The following is a 21,704-nucleotide window of genomic DNA, read 5'->3' as shown; positions in this document are numbered from 1 at the left end:
TGATTTTATTTTTGCAAACGCCTTGAGTGTGACCTAAACACAATTGAACAGAACTTGCTTTAATACCAATTGTCACGAGCTCTAAACTTAAGCTTGAATTTGTGTGGCCTTATCAAGAAATTGACTCCGTATGCCTAAGTTCAACCTATTATGCTAGTGTATGGGCACTACTTGAGCAAGAAAGGTAAAATACATAAGCTATGAAAACACAAAAGATATTGGAATATGCTTTATATATTACTAAAGTGTTTGATTAATACAAATGAGGGAGGGATGGCCCTTTATTTATAAACCTAACACCATATGGCTACTTTTAAAATTAAGGCATTACATGATTCCTAGAACTAAAAGATTACACATTAAAATACAAATTACATCTTGATTTTAAAGATCCCCTATTGATTCTCAAGATTGACCAGATCCTCAAGCTGTGTGCTATTGATCTTGGATGCTTCTAGATGATTTTGGATCTATTCCATTCTCTTGAGCCTACCTAAGTGCAGTGTAGGCATAATGTGAGATTGGCCCTAGTTGTGCGGGCAGGCTTAAGTGATGTGTAGGCAATTTGGACACTTTTCTTATGCTTATTGTGCAAACCCCCGCTATTATCCCTGGTGCTTGAGCCTTGGTCATTGGTGCTTGGGCTTCAGCACCTGGTGTACCCGCCCAAGGCATGACACTTACACCAAGGGCCAGTATGTGTCGATGGTGTTCAAGGCAACTATCCACAACAAAGGCCATCTTTTACTGATGTTGATTAAGGCATGTGCCCACATCAATTCCAGATTTTGTCAATGCCGATCAAGCCATGCTTACACCAATGGTGGTCGAGGTAAGTGCTCGTACCAAAGGCCAACTTATGCTAATGGTGCTCAAGGCAAGTACCCTTATCAAGGGCCAACATATGTCGATGCTGGTTGAGGTAAGTGCTCGTGTCATACCTTCAGTGGTTGCACCAGGAGCTAAGGCCAGAACACCAGTGGCTTAGGCTCAAGCACCAGGGACAAAAGTAAGGGTTTGCATAATAAGCATGGGAGAAGTGCCCAGACTACCTACACTACACTCAGGCCTACCCACACAACTAGGGCTAGGCCCACATCATGCTTGCATTACACCTAGGCAGACCCAAGAGAGTGGAACTGATCTAGAACCCTTTAGAAGCATCTAGGATCAGTAACACATAGTTAGAGGATCTGGTTAACCTTAAGAATCAAGAAGCGATCCTTAGAATTAGTATGTAATCTATATTTTAATGTGTAGTCCCTTAATTCTAAGAATCATGTAATCTCTTGATTTTAAGAGTAGTGATACGGTGCTGGGGCTATAAATAAAGGGCCACCCCTCCCTCAGTTGTATCATTCACTCACTTCAGTAATATATAGAGCATATTCCAATAGCCCTTGTGTTTTTATAGCTTGCATATTTTGCCTTTCTTGTTGGTATATTACCCACATGCTTGTGGAGTAGGCTAAACTTAGGCATACAAAGTCAATTCGGTCACACGAATTTAGGCTTAAGATCAAAGCCTATGATAGTTTGTATTAGAGCAAGTTTTACTTATTTTGTTCAGGTCACAGTCAAGGTGTTCATGAAAATGGTATCCAAGAGTGATGTTGCTAGCCAACAACCAGAAGCCCAGGAGCAAGGCCATAGAAAGGGGGAAAAAAGCTAGTTCGAGGGACATCTTGTCTACCTTAGATAGGTGGTTGGCCAAGGTGGAGGTGATAGTGGGCGATGTGAAGGAAAAGCTTAATGATGTAAAGGCTCACTTTGAAGATTTGGACTCCAAGGAGAAGGAGTTCAAAGGTGAGATGCAAGCAGCTCTGAATGAGACCATTGACAAGTTCACCCAATGGAATGAAAACTTGAAGGCCCTGGTGGAAACCATGTGCAAGGAGGTCAAAGAGCTCTGGGGGAAGCTCACTGCTTGCAAAATAGCCTGCAAAATAGCCATTAGGGATGGCATGATCGCTAGAGTGCCAAAGTCCCTTGTGGACTTCCCCAAGCCTAAAGAGTTCAAGGGGACTAGGGCTGCCAAGGAAGTGGACAACTTTCTATGAGGGATAGACTAGTACTTTCAAGCCATGAGAATGTAAGACGGTGCTACTAAGGTAAGCACTACTTCAATGTATCTTACTAATGTTGCCTTGTTATGGTGGAGCCACAGGTGTAATGATGTGAGGCACAATGTTGCCTTATTATGGTGCAGGCATAGATGTAATGATGTGAGGCATAATGGTGCCTTGATTGGAACCTGAGAGGAGTTCTACAAAGAATTTAGGTTGTAGTTTTACCCTAAGTAGACCACTAATGAGGCACAGGCAAAGTTACGTTGGCTTATTTAGTAAAGGAAAGTCAGGGAGTATGTCTAGAAGTTCTCTGAATTGATGCTTCAAATTTCAGATTTGAGTGAGATTGAAGGTCTATTAGCCTTCATGAATGGTGCCAAGCCATGTGTGAAGCACAAGTTGCAAAAGAGAGGAGTTCGTAATTTGGCCAAGGCCATGACCACTACTAAGTCTTTAGTGGAGTTTAGGCCATAGAACAAGTTCAAGTCTTCCAAGCCCAAGGGGAAGGGCAAGGGATAAAAGGTTAGGGAACAATAGTTCAAGAGAGAAGATCATGACTAGTAGTCCAAAGATGGAGACTGAGATTGTTTGGACAAGGATGGCCAGGGTAAGCCACCAACAGGAAAGTGGAAGGCTAGTAGAGACTAAAAGTCAATCTTTTATTACCTATATAGAGAACTACATAAAGTTTGAGACTGCCTCAAAAATGGCAAGCTGGCTACCATAGACAAGGAGTCAAATGAAGAACTAGAGAGGGAAATAGCAAAGCTTGGGTCGATTGTGCTTAATGCTATCCAAGGTAAGGGAAGTCACAAGCAAAAGGGACTGATGCATGTGGATCTATTAGTTGTGGGCAAGAAAGTGAATGCTCTAGTGGACATAAGAGCTTCACATTTGTTCATGTCTAGTGATAGAGCCTAGAAGCTCAGCCTAAAGGTGCACAAAGAGATTGTAACCATTAAGACAGTAAACTCTAAGGAGGTTCTAGCCATTGAATTGGCACATGGGTTAGAGCTACAACTTGAAGATTGGAAGGGCAAAGAGACCATCGAGGTAATACCCTTGGATGATTATGAGTTTGTGATTGGTTTAAATTTTCTTGTTTGAATCAATGCTCTTCTTATACCTTTTGCCAACTACATATGCATTCTGGATGCATGGTGCCAATGCCATGTACCATTGAGGCATGGGTTTAAGATGGGACTAAGGTGTTATCGACCATTCAATTTGCCAAGGCAGTGAGCAGAGACAAAGACAACTTCTTGGCTGCCCTTAAGTATGATAAACCAAGTAAGCTAAAGTTTGACACCCCTTTGGAAGTGCTAGAGGTGCTGGAAGCCTTTAACGATGTGATGCCCACACAGTTGCCTAGTAGGCTCTACTAAAGAGAAAGGTGGACCATAAGATCGAGCAAGTGCCTGAAGCTAAGCCACCAGCTAGCTACCCTTATTGAATGTCAGCCCTATAGTTGGAAGAGATGAAGAAACTGTTTAGGGAGCTGATTGTGCTAGCTATACTAGGCCATCAGAGGCCTCATATGGTGCCCTAGTCCTACTTCAATGTAAGTATTATGGGTCCTTGAGGTTGGGTGTTGATTACAAGGCACTAAACAAGTTGAGCGTCAAAAACAAGTATCATATCCCCCTCATTACAGACTTGTTTAACCAACTTGGAAGCACAAGGTGGTTCACCAAGCTAAATTTGAGGTTAGAGTATTACCAAGTCAAGATCGAAGAGGGAAATGAGCCAAAGACTACATATGTCACCCGTTACGGCTCTTAAGAGTTCTTGGTCATGCCATTTGGACTCACTAATGCTCCAGCAACATTTTGCATGCTCATGAACAAGGTATTGCAACCATTCCTTGATCGATTTTACTGTCGTTTATCTTGATGATATTGTGATCTATAGCCAAACATTGGGGGAGCATGTAGACCATTTGAGACAAGTGTTTGAGGGGCTACAGGTGAATGAACTATTCATAAAGAAAGAGAAGTGTTTATTTACCCACCAAGAGGTACTATTTCTAAGCCATATAGTGGGATGTGGCAAGATACACATAGGTGCTAGCAAGTTCCATGCAATTCTAGATTGGGAACCACAAGCTAAGGTCACCAAGTTGAGATCATTCCTTGGGCTAGTTAACTACTATTGGTGCTTCATCAATGGCCACTTAGCCATCACCACACCATTAATTGATTTGCTCAAGAAAGGGAAAGTGTAGGAGTGGAGCACTGAGTGCCAGGAAGTTTTTGATAAGTTAAAGCAAGCAGTGACTGAGGAGCTAGTGTTGGCCTTACTAGACCATGCCAAACTGTATGAGGTACATACAATGCATCAGACTTTGCAATAAGAGGCATGCTACTACAGGAGAACCATCTGATTACATTTGAGAGTCGAAAGATCAATTAGATCAAGTACAAATACATGGTCCAAGAGAAAGAGATGTAGCAATGGTGCATTGCTTGCACACTTGGTGGCATTACCTATTAGGGTTAAGGTTTGTGGTCAGAATTGACAATGTGGCAATCAGCTACTTCCAGACATAGAAGAAGCTATCCCCCAAGCAAGCCCACTGGCAAGACTTTCTTAAGGAATTTAATTGCAAGTTGGATTATAGGCCTAGGCAGGTGAACACAATGGCTAATGCCTTTAGTAGGAATGTGAACCTTGCTACCATTAGCCAACCAAAGGGGTCCTTGCTATTGCATATCAAAAAAAGGCTACCCTATGATCCTATAGCATAGACTCTCATCGACCATGCCAAGCAAATTAAGACTATACATTTTTGGCTCTAGGATGGTCTATTGCACACCAGGGTAGTAGGTTGTTTATGCCATAACATGGAAAGCTCTACAAGGAAGTGATGCACGAGTGCCATGATTCAAAGTGGGCTAGTCATTTAGACATGCACCATACCTTAACCTTGTCAGAGGATCATTACTATTGGCCGCACATGAAAAATGATGTTGAGGCCTATGTGAACACTTGTCTCATGTGCCATCAAGACAAGGTAGAGCTCAAGCCACCAGGCTATCTCTTGGAGCCTTTGCCTATGCCAAAGAGACCACGGAAGAGCGTCACTCTAGACTTTATAGTCAGTTTACCTAAGGTAGAAAGGTTTACGAGCATCATAGTATTGGTGGATAGGTTTTCCAAGTATAGGATTTTCATTCTAGCAACTAAAGAGTGCCCAGTTGAGGAGGCAGTCCGTTTGTTCTTGAAAAATATGGTGAAGTACTGGGGAGTACCGTAAACCATGGTTAGTGAATAGGATGAGCAATTCATAATACGGTTTTGGACTGAGTTGTTCAAGCTATTAGGGTTAGACTTGAGCTTTTTCACCAATATGCATATGCAGGCCAATGGGTAGATGGAGCAAGTGAGTGGATTATTAGAGGTCTACCTTAAGCACTATACGAATTCCATGCAATGAGACTGGTCGAAGCTACTTGATGTCACCCAGTTCTCATACAACCTGTAGAGGAGTGAAGCAATAAACCAAAGCCCTTTTGAGATTATAATAGGGTAGCAGTTGCTAACACCCAATTTAATTGCCACAAGTTATACAAGGCCTAACCCAGTAGCCTATAAGTTTGTTAGAGCTTGGTAAGAGCTAGAGTCTATCTACACAAAGCTGTGAAGAGGTTAAAGAAGTGGGTAGACCAGAAAAGAAGAGACATGTGGTGCCAAGTGAAAGACTTTGTCTTAGTGTAGTTACACCGTATCGTGTGCCATAAAGGCCTATATAAGGGTTCAGTTTAGAGGTAGAAAGGACCAAAAAATTAAGGTACTTTTAAAACACTGATTCAACAGAGGAAAAAGGTTTAGAGGAAACTTAATTGGCTATTGGTGATTGAAAAGATAGTATAAGGGGCAAAAAAATTGAAAGTTATAACCTAGATCTAAGGTGTTTTCTTTGGATATTTGGTACACCGATGATGATAGTTTTTAGTGACTTACTGTGGATTGATGGAGATCTTAGTTGGGTTTTAGGATTTTTGAATTTGATAACGGATTGCTATTAAGGTTTGTAGAGAGATGAAGGAAAAAAGAAAAAACAAGGAAGTGAGAGAAATGAGAATAAAAGGAAAAAAAAACTACATCTGGGTGTCATATCTCTATATCAGAATACCTTTTCACGTGTGCACTAATCCAAGGTAGCCAACTTGTTTTTTTTTTCTTCATAACTCGTTTGCATTTAGAGTTCAACCTTTGAAAACTCTTTTTTTTTTTTTAATATTACTTGCATGTTTGCATTGAATTATTCATTTGTTTGGATCATGTTTGAATAATTGTAGTTAGTGAAAGCAAAATACTAAAAAAGGAATTTCCCAAAAGATTACATAAATTTAAATATATATGTTTTATAATTATTATATTTTATTATGTAATTTTATATATCTTATGAAATTAGTTGATATCTCATGAAACTAATAAATTAGCCTTTTGGTCTCAAATAGCATCTATCAAATTCAAGCCTATCTAAAATAGTCACAGAGAATAATTTATTTATTAAACAATTTATTTTGTATTTATTAGATGGTTACAAAATTAAAATTGTAATTCACTTATTAAGTAATTTTTTTTGTAATTAATACATTATTTATTAACTATATTTCATTTATTACATAATTTATTTTTAATTAATAATTTATTTAGATTTTTAATTTGTTTGTTGAACAATTTATTCTATTATTATTTTCATTTTATTTATTTATGAAAATATATTATTAAATACTATATTTATTAATTTATTTTATGATTATTTGAATTAATATTATTTTGCTGCTTTAATTTCAACGTGTTATATTTGCATGTTTAGGTTCATTGTTCTAATTTTCAACTTGTTGCATATGTCATTGAATAAATAATGGATGACTATTGATAATCAAACAAATGTTGAGTATGTGCAAAGAGTTGATGATTTCTTACGATTTGCGTTTGATCAACCAAATATGATAGATGACATTCGATGCCCTTGTAATACTTGTAAAAATGTGGTTTTCCTGAATAGATTCGAGATTAGATTTGATTTATTCAAGTAAAACATTCTTCAATCTTACATAACTTGGCATTTACATGGTGAAATAATAGATGATTTTATGGAAAGTGACATTGATTCCTATAATGAAAAGGTTCAACATGATGACATAGTTGGTATGTTACATGATGCATTTCATATGGCAAATGAAGGCGAAGAATTTAGTGGCAATTTTGATATGAAATGTGATGTGGAGGGTATGTATTAAAGCCTGATTTTCATGCTACTAAAATTTATCAACTATTGAATAGTGCTCAAGAAGACTTGTACCCGAGGTGTAATAGATATTCAAAGTTATTCTTTATAGTTAAAGTTCTCCACGCTAAGTTATTATACCACATTAGTGATACTGGTTTTAATGTCATTCTAAAAATGATTAGGGAAGTAGTCCCAATGGTGACATTCTTCTTTCTTCCTATTATAAGGCAAAAAAAGTAATAGATAACCTAGGACTTGATTATGTGAAAATGATTATATGTTGCAATGATTGTATCCTGCATTGGGATGAGAATGAAAATGTAGAAGAGTGCTTGGTTTGTCATTCATCTAGATGGAAGTCAAAAGTAAGATCATTGGCAAGTAAAAATATCCCTCATAAAGTTTTACGGTACTTTTCTTTAAAATCAAGGCTACAAAGATTGTATATGTCTTCTAAAACAGCATCTTCCATGAGGTGGCATAAAGAAAAATGGGTGGATGATGGGAAATTAAGGCATCCTGTAGATTCTTTTGCTTGGAAGTGTTTTGATTATCAACATATTTCATTTGTTGCTGATGTTAGGAATGTTAGCATTTGGCCTGTGTTACTAATGCTAGCTTGTGATGGTTTCCAACCTTTTGGAAATATGACCTCACAACATAGCATTTGACCTGTGTTACTAATTTTGTACATTTGCCTCTTTGGATGTGTATGAAACAACCATACTTTGTGCTATCATTTCTAATTTCATGACCTAAATCTCCTAGCATGGACATTGATGTTTATTTGCAACCTTTGATTAAAGATCTAAAAGAGTTATGGGACAAAGGTGTTGAAACATATGATGCTTATAGTAAGTAGAATTTTAAATTGCACGTAGTCATTTTGTAGATGATTACTATTTTCCTACATACACATATATATCTGGATGGTCCATAAAAGGCAATCTTGCATACCTTTCTTACAACAAAGACATTACTTCTCTTTCATTAAAAAGTTCACTTAAAGTGTGTTACATGTGCCATCATTAATTTTTACCAAAAAATCATAAATGGAAAAGAGTCATTTGACAAAAGTAAGGAAATGAGACATACACCAAAGCAATTGAATAGAGGTGATGTGCTATAACAATTTGTAATGTTCTAGCAGTGTGCATTTTGGCAAACGTACAAAGAAAAAATATGATACAACTAATAGTGTTTTTAATTAGAGGAAGAAAAGCATTTTTTTTTATTACCATATTAGAAAACACTAGTCTTATGTCATAGTTTAGATGTAATACATATTGAAAAGAATGTGTGTGATAACATTCTCAGAACATTGATGAATCTAAAGGAAAAAAATAAAGACTCTTTGAAGTCTAGTTATGATTTGGTAAATATGGGTATAAGGCCAGAACTTCACCCAATTTTAGATAGAGCAAACATTTGAATGCCAGTTGCTTGTTATGCTTTATCTAATGAAGAAAATTTGATTTTATATAGTTTGTTGGAGAATTTAAAGACTCCAAATGGTTATTTGTCCAATATATCTCATTGTGTGAATGAAAAAGAAAGAAAAATATCATCCATTAAAAGTCATGATAGTATGTATTTTTAGAGCAACATTTTCCTTTAGCTATATATGGATTGCTATGAAAAGAAGTTCGTGATCCATTAGTTGAATTAAGTGCTTTCTTTCAAGACTTATGCTCTAAACTCTAGATCGAAATGATCTTATGCATGTACAAAAGTAGATAGTCTTTATATTGTGCAAGCTAGACATGGTTTTCCCACTTTCATTTTTCGATATTATGGTGCACTTGATAGTGTACTTACTAAAAAAGGCTATGCTTGCTGGTCTTGTAACTTATCGATGGATTTATCTGATTGGAAGGTAACTTATAGAAATTTTTAGTGTGATATATGATATTAGGAAAACTCTGCAAACACATAAACCTTTCAAGTAATAATAAAGACTATAAAAGTCTAGATGTCGATCCCACAAAGATTAGTTAAAGACATTCCAAAGTTAGTACCTATTATCCATATACCCTTCTATTATTGGCTCAATCGAACAAAAAAAAATGGCACTAAACTAACTAAAAAAACTAACATCAACCAAAGCATGTAACACAAATATAAAATAGTGTAAAATTGCAAAATGTAAATTGAGTAAAATAAAGTGCAAAACAATAGGTAAATTGAAATAAAATGAACTAAACATGATTTAAAGTAACAACATACTTGAAATGCAAGCAATAAAAAAAATTGCAAAATCTAAGCTAGAACATGAAAACTGAAAGTATAGCGAAATCTAGAAATTGAATTTGAAACTACCATTCTAGCTCTAAATGATGCAAATTCAAGTTGATATGAACTGGAAATTTAAAGTTTGACTAAGGAACAAGATAAGAAAGTAAAGAGAAAAAAAAAATTTCATAAAAGTCGCTTGAAGGAAATTAACTAAACAACTGTTATGCTAAAACAGAATTTTAATAATTCACAAACTGAAAATGTAGATTTAAAAATTTTCAATGAACATGAGCTTAAATTGAATGAAAGCAAGATCAAACAACAAGTTTATGACATATTTCAACAAAAAATTCACAACAAAATAAAGGAAAAATAGCTCAACTAGCTAGCAAACTAAACAATACTAAAAAATGCAGAAAATAGAGCATGAACTACAAATGTAATTCAAACAACAATGAAATGTAAAGAAAAAACTAGATCAAGCAAGAATCAACAAGTAAACAAGTAAAACTAAGGATTTAGAGTGAAAAAAAGGCAAACAACTAGCTAAGGATAGAGCAGTTTCATGCCAAACTTTGATTGATCACATCTGACCCGCACCTGCCACCTGCATCCAAATGAATCTTCCAATCATGATCGGGAATGTTATGGTGGTAGTTTGAGGTTGAATTTTTAATATGTTGTAACTAATTGGATTAGGAAACTATGAAAACAAGTATGAACAAAAACAAGAAAGACTTGATGAGATTTCATCGAAAAACCACGGGTAGGTTAGAACTAACAAATTCAAAAATATATTTGAGTATCAATAAAAAATCAGTAGATTTGAGCTAGAAATTAATAAAATTTGAAAGTTTCATTGCCAAACTCATAAAGAAGACTTAAAAATATTTGAGGAAATGTAAAAGTGCAATCAAAATCAATAGAAAAAACATGAAGATCAAGGGCTGTTTAGTTGCAAAGAAAATAAAATGTAGTAAATGAAAGTGCAAAAATTAAAAAACATGAAAAATAAAATCCTAAGCTAGAAAGGTCTCCCTAAAATGGTTGGCTCCACTCCTATTTATAGGCATGTAAGTGGTGAATGGAGTCCCAAAAAATCGCTTCAAAATATCTGCAATGAGGTGAGCTTCTAGAGACTTCTTTCCTCCTTGCTTCTGCTCTTGGTACATGGCTATTTGGCTTTTTCTTCAATAATTGCAAGCCTTCCTCATGTGTTTTTCCAGTTCCAAAACGTCCAAGTTATGACCAATGAAAGCTCTCCACTATGCCATGTCATCACGTCTTGAAGTTTTCCTTTGAATACCAAAATGTGATGCCCATTTCTCATGCAAATAAAGGTTGCATTCCATGCCACTAATGCACCATCTTTTCCTTGTTAAGCCTCTTGCATGCATATATGTTTTCAATTTTTTGCTACAAAAGAATTCAAGTTTTCCATGAGCAAATTTAACAATAAAATCATTAGAAACATGCTGGAAATAATGCTAAAAAATTCATGGAAGAAAGGTTCAAAAAAACTCTATCAAAAGTAATCTAACTTAATGACACTAGTTTTAGGCCATTTTCACAATTTGCACCAAAAATCCTCCAAAATGTATCTAAATTGACCAAAATTCCTTATTTTCTCCATTTTTTCCTACACATAAGACAATTTTGATTTTAGGAGTATTTTTGCTAAGAAATGCTAAATAATAAGCTAAAATAATTGTCAAATTGCACTAAAATTAAGCATTAAGAAGCTAAAATTTTTAATGCAATCAATATACCTTGTTATTCTTACCATCACTGATAAATATATAATAATATTGTTTTAACTTTTTTTTAGGTAATTGCACATATTAAAGTGTTATTGTCGTAACAAGGCATGTTCATAAGGTTCAATCATTACAGGTTATCTAACTGATGAATGTCTTAACTTTTGTTCAATATATTTTGAAGATACTGAAACTAAATTTAACCAGCTAAGCATAATGATGAGGTTTGTGATGTATCTCTATTGCATGATGGTATTGACATATTTGTCAAGATAGGTCATGTTTTAGGAAAGTTTGTTCTACATAAACTTCCTATTCCAGAGTTAGATAAAGTCCATTTATATGTCTTAAATAACTATGATGAAGTATTACCTTTTATTGAGTATGTTTCATAAACTATGTTTCATTTAAACATTCTTTACTATAGTTTATTATTAACTTTTAAAATTATTTTGTAGTGCACACAAAGAGCACTTGAAAAATCTTCTTTTAGAAATTTGATGCAAAGGCACAATGTTGAATTTGCTAAATGTTTTACAAATAGTGTATGCCAACTTTCTTAATTCTTATGTCTTTCCCAATTATATATTATGATTTTACATATATGTATATGAAAATTTTTATAATATTTCTAATTTTTTGGAATCTTTCCAATGTAATAGGTGTTAAAATTAAATACTGAAAGATCCATTAAAACTGACTTGCTTAATTTGGCTTAACTTCCTTTGTGAGTTGCTAGAAGATACAATGGATATATTGTGAATGGTTTTAGGTTTTACACAAAGGATCATGAAAAGAACAGAAAAACTCAGAATAGTGGAGTTATGGTTTGAGGAGATAATGATTCTTTGAACAAAGGATATTATGGTTTGTTGATTGACATATATGAATTATCCTATGTTGGAGGAAAATGAGTGGTGGTATTCAAATGTGATTGGTGAGATGTTTTACATAAAGGCACTAGATATAGGATTAATTATTATAGATTTATAAGTGTTAATATGAATCTCACACTTAAGGAAACAGAGCCATTTGTGCTAGCATCTCAAGTAGAGCAAGTCTACTACATGCAAAAACCACGAGATCCTAATTGGCTTATTGTGATGAAGGCTCCAACTTGTGACTTATATAACATCCCATAGTTGACACAAATGAAATGATAGATGACGTGGTAAATGATGGAGAAATTTATCAACAAGAAAAGTGTGATGATTCTATTCATATTAAAAGAGCTTTGGATGATAATAGGGAAATCAATACATTGCAAAGGGATGATGTGATTGAACATTTCCAAGTGAGATAGTTAAAGAGATTCAAGAAAAAAATAAAGGTAACCTTATCGAACAATGAGTTTATTTATGATGATGATGATAAGGTGAAGTTCATTATAGATTATAGTGATGAAGATGATAATGATGATAACATTATTACTAATGATTGAGTTTTATTTATAATTGATAGTAAAAACAATATAAAATATATAAAATATCATTACTCAAAAAGATTTTTTTTTATTCAACCAAATTTCATAATATTCTAACTTATCTGGATTGCTATATTCAATACAATTATAATACAAACCCAAACGAAACTATAAGGTATGGGAAACCTGGTAGCGCAAGAACCTTAAAAAGTATGCATTTAGGATCAATGAAACAAGAAAGATAACTGCCAAGATATCTAATTATCTACCATGTTTTTGAATAAGCACTTCAATATTTAGTCAACTTGTGTTGTAACACTAGTCACTGGCACCATCATTTGTCCCATAAATGGTAGCAAAGTAAAGCTTTGCTTGCAACAAAACACAAAAACCCTTACCTTACTCGTTGAACTTCCCCTTGGCATAGTAGGATACACTAATTCAATCAACTGTGGTATTCTTCGCATAGACCTGGACCCTATCTTGATTCAGGCATTACACAAAGGTGGGTGACTTATTATATCGACAGAAGGTAGGCTTTGGTAGAGGTCAAAAGTTAGGGAGGAGGAGAAATGAGTGCTAGAAATAATGCATATGTTCTCGATTCGAGTTGGGATTTTACTACATAAAGGTTCAAATGCAAGTGGTTACAAGTACTTGAGAGGCCAGTTTGAACAAATACTTGGTTCTGATGTTTCATAGGCTTTTCATTTGACAGATTCTTTATAATGTTTTGGACAAAAAGTTAAGCATATTCTTTCTTAGAAATTAACAGTTTTTCCTTCTTTCTTTTTCAGCAACATGATTTGATTATTCAAGTCTAACATGCAAGATCGATGATTTGTCAAAGTTGAAGGATGGTCTAGAAGTTAAACGGCCATAAAAATGCAAAAATATATATATGTTGTAGCATTAAAAAGGCATTTACTAACATAGTATACTAGAAATGCTTTATCAAGAAAAAAGAAATCATTTGTTAGAAAAAACTAAACACTTTAGGAGCACTAAATATCTTAAAATTCAAGAGCACATACCTAAATAAGAATGATATTTGCTCCATTTCCATGAGCAACCCTAACCAACCTACATAAAGGAGAGTCATTTTAGGTTACTTATGTATTAGCCAAAAAAGAAGGTTCGACAAAAAACTTGCAAATTATGCTAGTTATACCTTGATAGGTAAAAGCATTGGGAAGTGAAGAAAATATCATATAAATTAGAGAGTGAAAGTAGAGTTTGCTACAAAAAAAAAAAAGACAACCACACCAAAATAAACCTTTCCTCACTATAAGAGGTCAACTACAATAAGCATATTGCATCAATATGCTCCCTTTAGAGCAATATTGTCAATAAGCTAGCAAAAAGATCCCCTTTTATATTTAACACCAAAGTCTTCTTTAGTCTTTCCCTCTCTATTTAACATGGTAATATGGCTTCCTACACTAAGTTAATATTCTTATTGGAACTTGTAGGCCTTTGCCTCACATGTCTAAACCATGTTAAATGTATTATTTTTCTCTTTTTTTTTTATGATCAATTGGCACCAATCCCACCTTTTTACTAATGTACCCATTTTTAATCATTCTTTTTTTCAGATATATACCAATCTATCTTAACATTATTATCTCCACTACCTTCAAATGGCAATGCCAAAAAACACTTATTTGAGCAAAATAAGGGGCTAGAAAATAGTCTAATTATAAGTATAACTTGTACAAAGATGAAAGTTAGATTAATGCACTTCAAACATTCATATGCAATGGCTGATTTGTATTAGAAATATTAGTATGATTTAACAAAAAATGGTTTTGAAACTTAAAGGAAAATGGAAAAAAATATTTAAACACTAAGAGATTAAGAGCCATTGGAGAGATAACATACTAACAAAGCTCTCTATTTAATGACATTAAGATGTGAGCGAGATCTTAATTAACATATCCATGAGTACCTCATATACGTGCACTAAAAGCTGCTTTGACATGTACACATGCACCGTGTGTTAAAAATGTGGAAGGAAACAATCTTTCATAGGATTAGAATATGCAAGTAATTGTAGCATTAAAGAATTTGTGAACACCATACTAGATAGATCAAGACCTAGAATTCCATTTTTCAATTTGGTTAGTAAAATAAGCATCAATATCTACCCAATTGTTTCCTTGAATTGGGTTTAAAATTCCCAGATAAAAAGGATTAACCATAGCAATAAGGCAAAAGAGACATGTATCCTAAGAAAAGATGAGATCAGTGAGGAGCAAAATGTAGCATTAAGAATCATAATAGATCTGGCTATTTAAGACTAAAATAAGATTTATAGATTAAGAATACCAAATATCACAAATGTGTAGAAGAAATATAAAGAGCTAAAGTGAAATGTCACATTCAAACTATTTTATAAAAAAAATTATCAAAAAAATATGCCAAAATGAAATTGATCTTCAAACCAAGGAGATGAAGATAAATTGCAATACAGTTTTTCTACCCATGCTATGAGCTTATAGCCTTCTACATATAAGTAAATTCAGGCATTCACTATTACTTGGTGTGAAGCATGAGTGACTATGCTGGAAAAGGCACCAAGGAGGCAATAACTCTAGCTACCCCCAACAAAGTTTAAACCTAGATAGTTTAATAAAGCAAATTAAACTTGAAAATAGTTTATAACCATGATCAGTCTCTATATCATTTTTTTTATGGTTCTCATATAAAAATCAAGCAACCAATTTACAGGCTCATATAATATGAAATTAAAGGGTCCAAAAATATCAAAATTGATTAAAAGAAGAATAACCAAAACAACCTACAAAAGCAATATTTCTTAAAATCAAGGAAACAACTTTAATAAATTCCAAGAGTTCCAAAGTAAATCCAACATCTAGATTCAATCAAGAATTTCAAATAAAATAAAAAACACCCAAAAAAATACAATAGAATGAGAAATGAAACAAAAATAGGAAGAGCTAAAAAAAAAGCTCTTAATAGTAGAGAGATTGGTGATGACATCATCGATACAAGCGAATTGCAAAGCTGAAACAACCACTTATCTCATTCCCTTCTTCATTTCTTGCTTTTTATTGTTATTATTATGTTTTGCTTGATTCTTCTTTTATCTCAAATCTAAAAGATAGCAACTAAGTAGTGGGTGACAAAAGTTAAGTAGAAAAAGTGTGAGATATAAGTCCAACTGTCTAAGTCCTGCATCTCATTTTATACTTTTCAACTTGCATTCTCAATCGACTAAAATAAGGTTAAGTTTGTCTCCTAAGTTTCTACTTTAACTTTTTTTTTCTTATTAGGTGGTTTTTGAAGCTTACAATATTTTTATTTTATTCCACCAATGGGTTACAGATTACAAGCTTGAATTAGGCAAACAATTGAGGCAAATCTAGCTCTCAAATGGGCTAGGACACGAGTAAAGGCTATCAACATGATTTCATAACTAGTTGGTAATTGAAAGAATTTTCATATAAACAGAACTTTCACTTCTACATCCCATTTTGGTTCTGCTGATTAAATAAATCAAATACAATCAAAAGTAAAATAGAGAAACCAGATTTTGATCTAACAAAATTTTGAAAATGCGCTTTTGTTTTCAGTTTTTAAGCGATCTCCTTATGACTGAGCTTATGGGAATGATTTTAACCAAGCAACTAGAAGCTACCAGTTCCAATTAACAAAGAATACAATAATTAGGAAAAAACTATACAACTTTTTTATTTGTATTTTGATATTCTTTATTGTTTTAGTTTGCTTTAGTTCTAAGACTATTATTTTCATTTCGTTTTTATTAATTTAATAAAATTTTTTTATTAATTTACTAAATATTTTAGATTCAAATGGAGATATAAAAAAGTAAGGTACCAATAAATTAAATAAAAATTTTTTTTTGGATAATGTATGGAATTTAAAAAAAAAAGGTTATATCATTTTTTTCTAGAATAGAAGCATTTTATGTTATTTTTCCATCTCAATTTATTTTTTATGAAATTTGAATAGTAGTATATAGATAATTGTAATCTAGAAAATCTATAGGAATAGATAAATAATGACATAAAGACACCTATCATTTTGTTTTAAAAATAGATGTCTTTGACATCCAACTATAGCACTAAATAACTTTTTTTTTTGAATGGCAGTTCCAAAAAAATGTACTACATCAAAAAAGCATATTCGAAAAAATTTTACACTAAAATAGCATGTCCTTCCACTAAAATAGGTTGGAATGCCTATATACCTAATCTATGCAGAGTAAGTGCTTTATTCAGTAATACAAGATGCCCATGCATAACTTCTTACAACATTTCCCATACAACTGGCACTTTTTTCTGTTCTCGAATTTTACTCTTAGCAACTCCTATGTTCGGAGCAAGATGTTGTCTAATTAGATCATGAATTACAAATGTCTAGAAAAGTTCTATTGTTATTTCACGAGGCAATCTGTAGTGATGCAATGAAAGTGAAGGCCCAACAAGAATGATAGAACGTCATGAATAATCGACTCGTTTGCCTAGCAAAGTCTCACCAAATCTTCTCTCTTTGCCTTCAATTACATCTAAAACTGACTTGTAAACCTTATTATGATTATGACCATCCCTCATTGGTTGTCCGTGGATTCCATTATCAAGAAGTGTATCCAATGCTTTTTGTACCAATTTTTCTTAACACATTACTAATTTCCCTTGTTAAGTTGTTTTTTTGTTAACATATAATTTAGGTCTTTAACTATTCTATTTTTAATAATATGACCTAAATTTTATTTTCATCAATGTTTTGTATATCTTAAAGTAAAATACTTATTTATAACAATAGAGGTTATGGATTTTCAGTTTATGAGAGTAGTATGAGATCCATGGGCTGATCTGTAGCAATAGGGGTTATAATAAATACTAACCAATAAAAGTATACCAAAAATAATAACTTATAATTTTTATTACTTATTTTTGGTTTTTTATAAAAAAAATACAACTCAAAAATAAGAAAAAAATTCTAATTATTGAACAGGATGCCACCTTCTATTTCCTTTGTCTTTTTCATACTTCATTTGACTTTTTCATATCGGGTTTAATCCGTTCTTATTATTCGGTGGAAGCGAAGAGTGAAAATAATGGAGGGTTTAAGTCTTGCTTCAGAATGTCAAGGTTTAGTTGTTGAACTACTGTCACTGTTTCAAATGGTTATTTTCAAAATTAGCAGGACTTATCTCTTTTCTTATTACTATTTGAAATGCAGATCAGTCTATGGGAAGAGAAAAAAATATTTGGTTCTCGGGGCTAATTCTTAAGAGCTTGCTGGCAGACAATCAGAAAATAATAATAGAAATGGCAAGCATATAGAACTCAAGCTGGTGAGAACTTTTATTCCTCCATCACGAATAACATTTAAAACTCCAATTAATTCCACAATCTTTAGAACTCCTAACATTTTATCCAATAGGGAAAAACAGAATGATTTTCCAAACAAAAGCAGTTGTTTATGCACAATCTTATAGCTGTCTAATGAGATTGCTGATGCTTCTACGATGCCAGTTGCTTCATTTTCAATGCGTTCCTCTTATATTTTTGGCGATTGCAATTCTTCAACATTACATGTTTTAGGATTATTATCAATTTTTATGGCAGCAGAAACATTAAAAAAAAATGTTGTGGTTAGCTTTACTGGAAAACCTTGCATTCCCATTGTTGCTTGTTAAAAAAAAATGCTTAGGAATATTAATTCACTGTACAAAAGAAAAATTACTTCACTAGGACCAGGGGAAAAAGGTTGGTGTGTTAAACATCTATCTATTATCTTATGATACTAGTGAACCGGTGACAAAGACCAGGAAATATATATTTCTTCACATAAAATATAGTTGCTTTGCTCTTTGATATTGTGTGCCTTGCTTGAAAAGCTTGAATCTTGTAATAGTTCAATAGCCCTTGAATCCACAAGAAATTTGATAACTTAATGACATGGAAGGAGCAGGCATTAACTTAACCTTTCGAAGAGGTCATTTCTGGGACATGGCAAACAGAACCTCCACTGCCAAGTCTTTTCTTGTGGCTCAGGAATGGTCCCCAAGTGAGGCTGATGAGGAGCAAATCAAGTTTTGAGCTTTCCTGGATGCTCAAAAATTCTTGAGAATCATCATGAGTTTTTGACTCTCTGCTTCAACCTTTGCAAATTGAAGGCTCAGCTGAGAGTATCGCTTGTGCATTTCTTGTAGTTCAATCTCTACTTCTCCATATCTTCCCTTTATCTCTAACATTAGCTCATTGATATCCTTGAAACTTTTGAACACGGCTTCCTCTTCATTGTGCTGTTTTAAGAAAGAGCTGAACCAAAAGAGAATATAATGTCAAATTCCTCTATGTTTCATTTGTTCAGCTAGAGTTTAGAACACCCATGTCCTAATATCCCTAGTCTGAAACAACAATGCATAATGAAATTTGGATTTTTGGCTCAAACTTGACGAGCATATCATGAGTCAATGAAGCTAAAAAAGAAATCAAAGCAGTAAAAGGGAAGTTCATAGGAAAGCACAACTAATAGATTTGAACAGTAGTGAAAGACGGTTGATAATTTTGCGGGTTTCCCACCTATGAGAAGATATATTGCCTATGAGATCTTTCCAGTCAGTGTTTTCTTTTACCTCATTGAATACATTATACGACTGCAAATGGTTTCCATTTTTTTTTTTTTGAAAGGGAAAGAACAAGCAAATTAAATGTCTATGAAGATTCATCCTGTGAATGGTATTAAAGAAATAACTAGGGACTAGCAATAGGTTTGATCGCTGCACCCAAATTACTAGTACACCAGATAAAGTGCCACCAAATAGATCATTTCAATCATCTTTGCGGCCAAATAAAACTTGCCCAAAGCAATAATCCTTTAACAAAAAATGAGTCAGACAATGTACACACAAATGTGTACTAGAATGCCACACCAGAATTGTGAAAGGGAGATCTTTCCTCTCTGTTAATTCGTAATAACTTAGTGATTAGTGTGTGTTATAGCCAGCAATTTCAGCATAGAAATAGCAAAACACATGAGAATATGAATACAGACAAGGTGGAAGGGAGAAATTAACTTATAGTTAGCTCACAACGGTTGCAGACAGCAACAAAGATATAACAGCTGCTAATCCCCTAACAAATCGAACCCAGACAGGGTGGATGTAGATCATGATAGAGATATGTAACCAATTATTTTCATATAAATCAGTTATCTTAGTTGGAAACTAGGTTGAGAAATAAATGCTCGAGTTAAACATGTCCACTTGTATCTGTAAAATTCAAACATGAATGCAACACTCTAGTGATTTAATATGCAGTAGGCTTGGAACTTTAAACATGGAAGACACAGCAAATTCCTTAAAGTGAACTTCAAGGCCTAAGCTATACAAGCCCCATAGGCCAAAGCAAATTGCTTCTCTTAAGCACAAGCTTCTCAGAAGTGAGAGACTTAATCAAAAAGTTTTGTTAGTTAAGTTTGAAAAGGAATCAGAAAAGCAGACTAGTGTTCTTTTCTAGGTCATAGCATACCTCAGAAAAAGGATGCTTGATTTCTTCTTAGTCTGTAATGCCCCGGCAAGCTCAAGTTCCAATGCAAGTACCCTTTCTAATGCATATCCACTTTTTGAATATTCATTAAACAAAGGGAATATACTTCCCAATTCCTCATTCACCTGTGCAAAGGCAAAAATTGGGAGCCTAGTTGAAGGGCTTTCATCAAAACTTTATGGAAGTAAGAGATCCTTATTGATTCACTTTATGTAATTGCATCAATTCTCGCTGTAAACCTGGAAATTCAAGGTCGAAATGATGACCATCTTTTGAAAGAAACAGATTCTCATTTTTCATCCATTTCAGCTACAAGTACATAAAAACAAGTATATCTTCTGAAAGGAGCAGGGTTTTTCTTCCCACTCTAAGGCATGATAAATAGGAAAAAGGAAAGTAGTTTTATACAAAAATTAGTTTATGTTGACTAAAGCATGCCTCTCCTAGATAACTTACACCATGCATCACAATTTTCCACCGAATTCACCCCTTAGCATCCAAGTAAAAGAAAAATGTAGCATAAAGGAATATAAGACCCATTCACAAGTTACATCATCACTCATTGATTTCCCTTTTGTGGCCAATTCATTGCAATACAAATCAATACCATAGTTAATACATGTGAAAACAAAAGTTCAAAATAGTTAAAACATAACAACACCATTGCTGTCAATTGCATTCCCAAATCCAAACATATACCTAAAACCATTCATAAATAACATTTAAATAACAAATCCATTGAAATTGTCAACAGTAACATAAACATAAATAGTAAAAACCACACCATAAACTTGAGCAATTTTAAATGAACAACAATTTCATGTTCATACCACCATAGATAAGTTAATTATTTTCCTGCAAAGTACAAGCAACTAAGATATATTAGTTTTTAAATATAAAAAGAAAAAACATTGTCTTTGACATTTTTAATAATATAAATCCCAAACGTTTTTTGGCAAAAAAATGTTATTTAAATAAAAACTTGAATTTTCGTACCACAGGCTATGACTCGATGGAATGAAAGGTTGGAAAACTCATCCAAGTGTGCATCAACATTTGTTGTAATTCATATGTTGCTGTCGAATTTCCATTCTTATCCTCCGTTCATGTGCTACTCTATTTGCCTCGAATGCTACTCAATCTACCTCTATCTTTTCTTGAAGCTCAACCATTGTGCCATATAATTATGACACCTTTGGGTCATGCACTTGCTGCACTAATTGAGATACACATGCCTCTTTAGTAAATCCTTTTTTTCCATAACCAAATTCTCATCTATAACCAGATCTCACTCCTATGGCTCTTCATCATACATGTATTCTTTAGTCATTGGAGTAGCTCATTTTCAAGAACTTTTTGAAACCAAACTTTTGAGCTTATCCTACAATCAACATGAACAAATATATTAAAAATATACAAAATTCATTTCTGAAT

General features: G+C 33.6%; 1 long non-coding RNA gene across 1 annotated transcript in view; it reads left to right on the top strand.

Annotated features, from left to right (window-relative positions):
• The window catches only part of LOC149513202 (uncharacterized), a 29,570-nt gene extending 10,275 nt beyond the window's left edge, over positions 1-19,295 (top strand). The window contains exons 4-5 of the long non-coding RNA XR_016330596.1: positions 17,956-18,070; positions 18,691-19,295. This is a non-coding gene — a long non-coding RNA (uncharacterized LOC149513202). The remainder of the gene's footprint in view (positions 1-17,955; positions 18,071-18,690) is intronic.
• The last annotated feature ends 2,409 nt before the right edge of the window (positions 19,296-21,704 follow it).

The sequence above is a fragment of the Durio zibethinus genome, chromosome 20, assembly GCF_047325235.1.
Source record: "Durio zibethinus cultivar Kanyao isolate XHJ-2024 chromosome 20, ASM4732523v1, whole genome shotgun sequence".
NCBI lineage: Eukaryota > Viridiplantae > Streptophyta > Magnoliopsida > Malvales > Malvaceae > Durio > Durio zibethinus.
The sequence above is the reverse complement of the archived record's forward strand: the minus strand, read 5'-3'. Positions and strand labels throughout refer to the sequence as shown.